The 7442-nt window shown below is 32.8% G+C and overlaps 1 pseudogene across 1 annotated transcript; it reads right to left on the bottom strand.

The window, feature by feature from the left end:
• Positions 1-513: 513 nt before the first annotated feature.
• Positions 514-7043, bottom strand: LOC137807102 (polyubiquitin-like; annotated as a pseudogene). The gene is made up of 3 exons (XR_011080470.1): positions 6907-7043; positions 5401-6318; positions 514-1807 (listed from the first exon to the last, which is right to left on the bottom strand). The product of XR_011080470.1 is annotated as a polyubiquitin-like (transcript).
• Positions 7044-7442: the final 399 nt, after the last annotated feature.

The following is a 7442-nucleotide window of genomic DNA, read 5'->3' as shown; positions in this document are numbered from 1 at the left end:
TTTAAGTTCAGTTCAATGCAATGGTTTAGAACACAAACAGCAGGCAAGATAATAAGATGCTTGCGAGTAAAACAATATGAAACTTGGAGACCCACATCATACGAACCAGAAGTCCAGTATCGACTAAAACAGTAATCATTGTATATAAAATAAATTATTTACTAAAATAATACAATTCCAAAATCATCTCACAATGCTTCTTATCTCTCACACACTGGTTCCTCGTTAAGGAAGGTATAACACAATATGATATATCAAGTCTCGAGCAAAGGGATGATCTTGTCTTATATTAGGACCCAAACAACGAGCCCCTCTAGAAGGGCATGTCTAGTTAAGTGAAGTTAAGGGACAGGGACTAATGCCACAAGCCCTAATCAATAAATAAACAGTAGAGGGGGGGTCAGGCTTGCCTACTCTAATTTAGGCTTTCCAAAGTTCAGTCCCTCAAAAAAAAAAAAAATCTGACTAATCAAGATTCAATAACCAAAGAGTGGTACAAATTTATGAAAGTAATTTGTGAAACGAGAAAGATATTTTTATTTGATTTGCAAAACACACGAGTTCACTATATCAGTTTAAAACACAAACAGCAGTACATACACAAGCAAGCTAATGAATGGTAAGGGTACAAATAAAGAACACTTGGACAATTAAAAAAAGCTTAGAAGCCACCGCGAAGGCGAAGGACAAGGTGGAGGGTGGATTCCTTCTGAATGTTGTAGTCTGCCAAGGTGCGACCATCTTCCAATTGTTTCCCAGCAAAAATAAGCCTCTGCTGATCTGGTGGGATGCCCTCCTTGTCCTGAATCTTTGCTTTCACATTATCAATTGTATCAGAGCTCTCCACCTCCAAGGTAATGGTTTTCCCTGTCAGAGTCTTCACAAATATCTGCATTCCACCACGAAGCCTCAACACCAGGTGCAGAGTGGATTCCTTCTGGATGTTATAATCAGCAAGGGTACGCCCATCTTCCAATTGCTTCCCAGCAAAGATAAGCCTCTGTTGATCTGGTGGTATGCCTTCCTTGTCCTGAATCTTTGCCTTCACATTATCGATGGTGTCAGAACTTTCAACCTCCAAAGTAATGGTCTTTCCTGTCAACGTCTTTACAAAAATTTGCATTCCACCACGAAGCCTCAAAACCAAGTGCAGAGTAGATTCTTTCTGGATGTTATAATCCGCAAGGGTTCTTCCATCTTCAAGCTGTTTCCCGGCAAAGATAAGCCTCTGCTGGTCTGGGGGAATACCCTCCTTATCCTGAATCTTGGCTTTCACATTATCAATGGTGTCTGAACTCTCCACCTCCAAGGTAATGGTTTTCCCCGTCAAAGTCTTGACAAAGATTTGCATGCCACCTCTCAAACGAAGCACCAAGTGGAGGGTTGACTCCTTTTGAATATTGTAATCAGCAAGGGTTCTTCCGTCCTCAAGTTGCTTCCCAGCGAAAATCAGCCTCTGCTGGTCTGGAGGGATGCCCTCTTTGTCTTGGATCTTGGCCTTGACATTATCAATGGTGTCTGAACTCTCGACCTCAAGGGTAATGGTCTTCCCAGTCAAGGTCTTGACAAAGATTTGCATGCCACCCCTGAGGCGAAGCACGAGGTGGAGAGTGGATTCTTTTTGGATATTGTAATCGGCAAGAGTGCGACCATCCTCGAGTTGCTTACCCGCAAAGATAAGTCTCTGCTGGTCAGGTGGGATACCCTCCTTGTCTTGAATCTTGGCTTTCACGTTATCAATGGTGTCAGACGATTCTACCTCGAGGGTTATGGTCTTGCCAGTCAAAGTTTTCACGAATATCTGCATCTATACAATCACAAACCAATCCATAAGAACAGAGACATATGTAGACACTGCAGTCAAATCACAAAACCCTAAATCCTCAAGAAATAAACAGAAAAAAATGAAAATAGAAAACCCTAATTAGAATCGAATATTATGCTAATTAAACTCGCATATCTCAGAATCGAAAAGCAATTGCATGAATCTAGATTCAACGATGATAAAAGCAGACAACACAGATACAACATTCAAAATTGAAAACATCGGAACGAGGATACGATGATTAACGAAGCCATAAGCAAAATCCATCAATTGAAGTTAATCCCACGATGGTGAGGAAAAAAATGCGAAAGAGAGAGAAGAAAGAAAAGTACCTTGAGAGGAGAAATGAAACGAGGAAAGATGTGCGAAATGAAGAATAGGCTATTCTGAACCGGGAATAGAGCGATGAATGAAAGAATGGAGGGAGGGTTAGAATATATAGCTTGTTTGTGAGAGACACAATGACAAAAATATCCCCATGCTAACTAATAAACATTTGCCACGTGTACTATGAAGATAAGGCTGACACGCAATGGATTACTTTTCATCAACGGTGTCTACAGCATAACAGATTACAAAAGTTAGAGAAAGGAATCTTATAATATCTTTTAATTAAAGAAAGTTAATATACCATTAAATTTAGATTTCATATATATGTACTTGCTTTTGAATCTATAATTGTATGCATCACATTGCCATCTTTTCATTATTTGAGTTTAACATAAATGATAATTCATTATGTAATTTATTTAAATTGTATATTAAAACAATAAATGATACAAGGGTTATTAGTGAATTTAGCAAAACTTAATACAAACTGCCAAAACTGAAGATAGGTATTAAAATTTTAAATATTCATAATTCTGAAGATAAAAAAAAGTGATGTGAACCTATCAATACCTATTGCCGTGTCAAACTAAATTATAGGAGTTGATTAATCTAAAAACATCGCCTTTAGTGGTAAAACACAACTACAGTCGCATTATTCAAAATAAGGATTTTCAATTTTTAGATTATCGAAAAACTTAAATGTTTTCTTCTACCAAATGTCCTTTCAGAAAATAACACTTCCTACAGACCATATTATTCAAAAAAATATCTGTTAGTAAATTTTCTTACAAAAATAATTTTACTAAAAAGTAAAATATAACTTTTGTAATTAATAAATATCATATTATTTTTATTAAATCAATTAATGTAATAACAAGTTTAATATCTGTTAGTAAATTTTCTTACAAAAATAATTTTACTAAAAAGTAAAATATAACTTTTGTAATTAATAAATATCATATTATTTTTATTAAATCAATTAATGTAATAACAAGTTTTTTTATCGTGAAATATTTCTATAATACCAGAGTTATTTTTAATAAAAATACTTTTTAATTTTTATAAATCAGAGTTTTGTTAATTTTAATTAAATATTCTTTTAATAAAAAATAAAATAAGGAAGTATGATATTATCATATCAAAATATTATATATTTTCTTTAAATTTTAAATTATAGTTATATAAATATCAAATGGAAGGATAACTAACAATGGACTAAATTTTAAATAATTATAAAAAATAAAATAATTTTAGAATTTCAAGTTTAGAATTTTCCCATGTTATGTTTTAGTTTCTCTCCATAATTTTAGGTCTCTCTTAGAAAAGATATTTTTAAAATATTTCAAGTTTAGAATTTTTCCATGAAGTCTTTTTGAAAGGAAAATCAAGCAATGAAGAACAGTGTAAATTTTCAATTAGGGTTTCAATTTTTAAACTATATTATCAAGTTTGTACTTTTTAGATTAAAATGAAGTTAACAACTATAATTTAAGTTCATTTTGTTTATTAGTTTAGTGATTTATCATGACCATATTCAATAAAGAATGTTATATGGTTTGGTAGGAATGAGAAATATTTTATTTTTGGATAAAAAAATTGTCCGAACAAAATGAACTACACTTTCCATCTCTCTTGATATTATTACACATAATTTACAAACAAACTTTAAAAAACTATTAACAGAAATAATTAGGTCGCTAAAATTAAAAGAAAATTTTAAAAAATTATTAACATGTAGAATAATTAGGTCACCTCATAAGACAAAATTAAAAGGATAAATATTATGGTAAACTAATGTTTCCAATTCATGTAAAATATAATTCATTACTTTTATCTCAGTTTTGTTCTTAAAAAAGGAAGTTTTATTAACCCAATCAAAAGAAAAATACTAGAATATCTCTTATACATAAATTCTTTTTACCAATATAAAAAGAAATTAGATATAGCTTGGTAATAGGGCGTAGGAAGGTAAGTTTAATATCGTTGAATCCTTAGTTGACACTTTTTAGTGATTCCACCATGCCATTTTTTAGTGATTCCACCATGAAATGTGTTTATAAAGTAAAGGTAGTGATATATTAATATCACAAACAGTAAAATATATTCATTTGATAAACTAATAAAATAATATTTTAATCATATTTAATTTATTTTTTATTTTTAAATATTAATATAATATGTTTATATTTTACTTGATAAACCAATAAAATATTTTAATTATATTTAATTTATTTTTATTTTTAAATATTATTATATTATTATAATATGTGTCAATTATAGGTTTTTACTTTATTGTAGGTATCAAGTAAATATTTTCTTAAAGTAAAATGCGAACACACATTGAGAACCGCGTGTCCCAGAGTTTTACAACACTTATTATTTTATTAAAAGAAGCTATATTTAAAAAATAAAAAAATAAAAAAACTCATTCTATATGTTAAACGCATTCTATAGCAAATTAACGTACTAGTAATTTGCTTGAGTATAACTTTTTTATTGTAAGAGTTAAAGTTTGAAGACTTGGAATTGCTGGGAGAAGATTATTATAGAGGAATTATCTAAGAATACAATAATACAGTATGGTCGAGTTAAAGCACATTGAAGCTGAAATATTTTTTTTAGAAGCCTTTTCAGTATATAAAGAAAAACACTAAAATGACTTTTTACTTATATAGCCATTAGCCAATTAATAACAATTATAACATACCAAACATAAACAAAAAAAATTATAACATTTAATCTTCAAATAAGTATACAATACAATAAATCTAGCAGGTAAACACCACCAAATACATATTGTCAATTATCATCTTATTATATATTATATATCTTCTACAATAGAGAAAAGAAAATAGGTCACGAGCAATATGAAGCTTAGAGACCTAAGGATATCGACAACAGTTGCTTAACGATCCAACAGGTTTCAGACTTAATACTTCTAGTGTTATGAATTTCTCCTTCAAAAAATGTAAATGTTGGTTGCCTCTATTGTCTTAACAAAGATCGGAAAGACAAAGATCAGAAATTAGTTAAAAGACTGATTTAGTAATTAATATATATTTCTATATGCGAATTACTCGAGAAACAGAGGAAAAATAGAAATACTGTATTTATAAATCAGAATAATGCGTAGTAGCAATAGTCAATGGAGCAGTTTCAGAATACAACAGCTGCACATCACAGCAACACCTAACACGCAGCAAACCAAGGTACACAAAAGATGTTAACATTCAAAAGGAAAAGGCTTAAAGGCCACCACGAAGGCGAAGGACAAGGTGGAGGGTGGATTCTTTCTGAATGTTGTAGTCTGCCAAGGTGCGACCATCTTCCAATTGTTTACCAGCAAAAATAAGCCTCTGCTGATCTGGTGGAATGCCCTCCTTGTCCTGAATCTTTGCTTTCACATTATCAATTGTATCAGAGCTCTCCACCTCCAAGGTAATGGTCTTCCCTGTCAGAGTCTTCACAAATATCTGCATTCCACCACGAAGCCTCAACACTAAGTGCAGAGTAGATTCCTTCTGGATGTTATAATCCGCAAGGGTACGCCCATCTTCCAGCTGCTTCCCAGCAAATATGAGCCTCTGCTGGTCTGGTGGGATGCCTTCCTTGTCCTGAATCTTTGCCTTAACATTATCAATAGTGTCAGAGTTTTCAACCTCCAAAGTTATAGTCTTCCCAGTTAAAGTCTTCACAAAAATTTGCATGCCACCACGAAGCCTCAAAACCAAGTGCAGAGTGGATTCCTTCTGGATGTTATAATCCGCAAGGGTTCTACCGTCTTCAAGCTGTTTACCAGCAAAAATAAGCCTCTGCTGATCCGGAGGGATGCCCTCCTTGTCTTGGATCTTGGCTTTCACATTATCAATGGTATCTGAACTCTCCACCTCCAAGGTTATGGTCTTTCCAGTTAAAGTCTTCACAAAAATCTGCATGCCACCTCTTAAACGAAGCACCAAGTGGAGGGTGGACTCCTTCTGAATATTATAATCTGCAAGGGTTCTTCCATCCTCAAGTTGTTTACCAGCAAAAATCAGCCTCTGCTGATCCGGAGGGATACCCTCTTTGTCCTGGATCTTAGCTTTGACATTATCAATAGTGTCAGACGATTCTACCTCGAGGGTTATGGTCTTGCCAGTCAAAGTTTTCACGAATATCTGCATCTGTTCAATCAGAAACTAAAACATCAATAACACATACATGTGTAGTACAGCCACAGTTCAACCACAAAACTCTTGCCTCAAATGATAAAAGAGTTTGGATCACAAGTCCCTAATTATAATCATATAAAGTATACAAGAAATTTTGCTAACAAACGGATTACATAATCAATCAGACCACAAACTCTAATTCAACCATAAACTCTAGCCCTCGGAAATGATTAAAAAATAATAAATCACGAACCCTAATTAAAAACCGAGAAAGTATACAGCAAACAACAAACATATTACAGAATCAAACAGACCACAAGCTACAGATCCATCAAAACGAGAAAAGAAATTAAACCACAAACCTAATTAAAAACCGTATAAGATATTGCATAAAACAAACGGATTAAAGAACAAGAAAAGGCGACATATTTGGTTCTGGTTCAGCGACGACAAAACGGACCAACAAAGACTATCATAAGAAAAAGATCGAAACATGAATGTGATCAACGAAGAAGACCTAAAGTGTAACTTAATGAGCAGAGGCTAATCAGATTGCGATTTGGTAAACAAATAAGAAGAAGGGAGAGAAGAGAAAGGTACCTTGAGAATTAAGACGAATACTCAAATCGAAAGATTAAAATCTGCAAATAAGGCTTTTGAGATAGGGAACTGGGAATAGAGCGATATATGCATGGAAGAAGCTGTGAAGGAGTGGTATTTATAGCTTGGTTGCCCTCACTAAATGACCAAAATATCAATGGATTAACAAATAGTAATTTGCCACGTGTATTGTGGTTATAACTGACACGGCAAGATATAGGTTTCTTTCTACACCGCTCTGGTAGATTCTATATTTTGCTCCTAATAAATAAGAAAAATGATAGAATAACTAGCCTTGTACGCGGGCAGACCACGGTATTCTATATAAAAAAAATGACACCTAATAAAAATAAATAAATAAAATAATAAAGAAATTTCAATAAAAAATATTAATTTTTCATCAAATGTGCGGAACTAATGAAATTTTGACAGATGACGTAATCACATGAAGTTACGAAGGGCTTTTCACTTTTTTCATTTTCGTTTTTTAAACCCTAACCATATGCATTTCTTCCAAAACTCTCACATTTCTCTAG

The sequence above is a fragment of the Phaseolus vulgaris genome, chromosome 3 (genome assembly GCF_000499845.2).
Source record: "Phaseolus vulgaris cultivar G19833 chromosome 3, P. vulgaris v2.0, whole genome shotgun sequence".
In the NCBI taxonomy this organism is placed as follows: Eukaryota; Viridiplantae; Streptophyta; class Magnoliopsida; order Fabales; family Fabaceae; genus Phaseolus; species Phaseolus vulgaris.
Note: the sequence above shows the minus strand (reverse complement) of the source record. Positions and strands in the feature narration are given on the sequence as shown.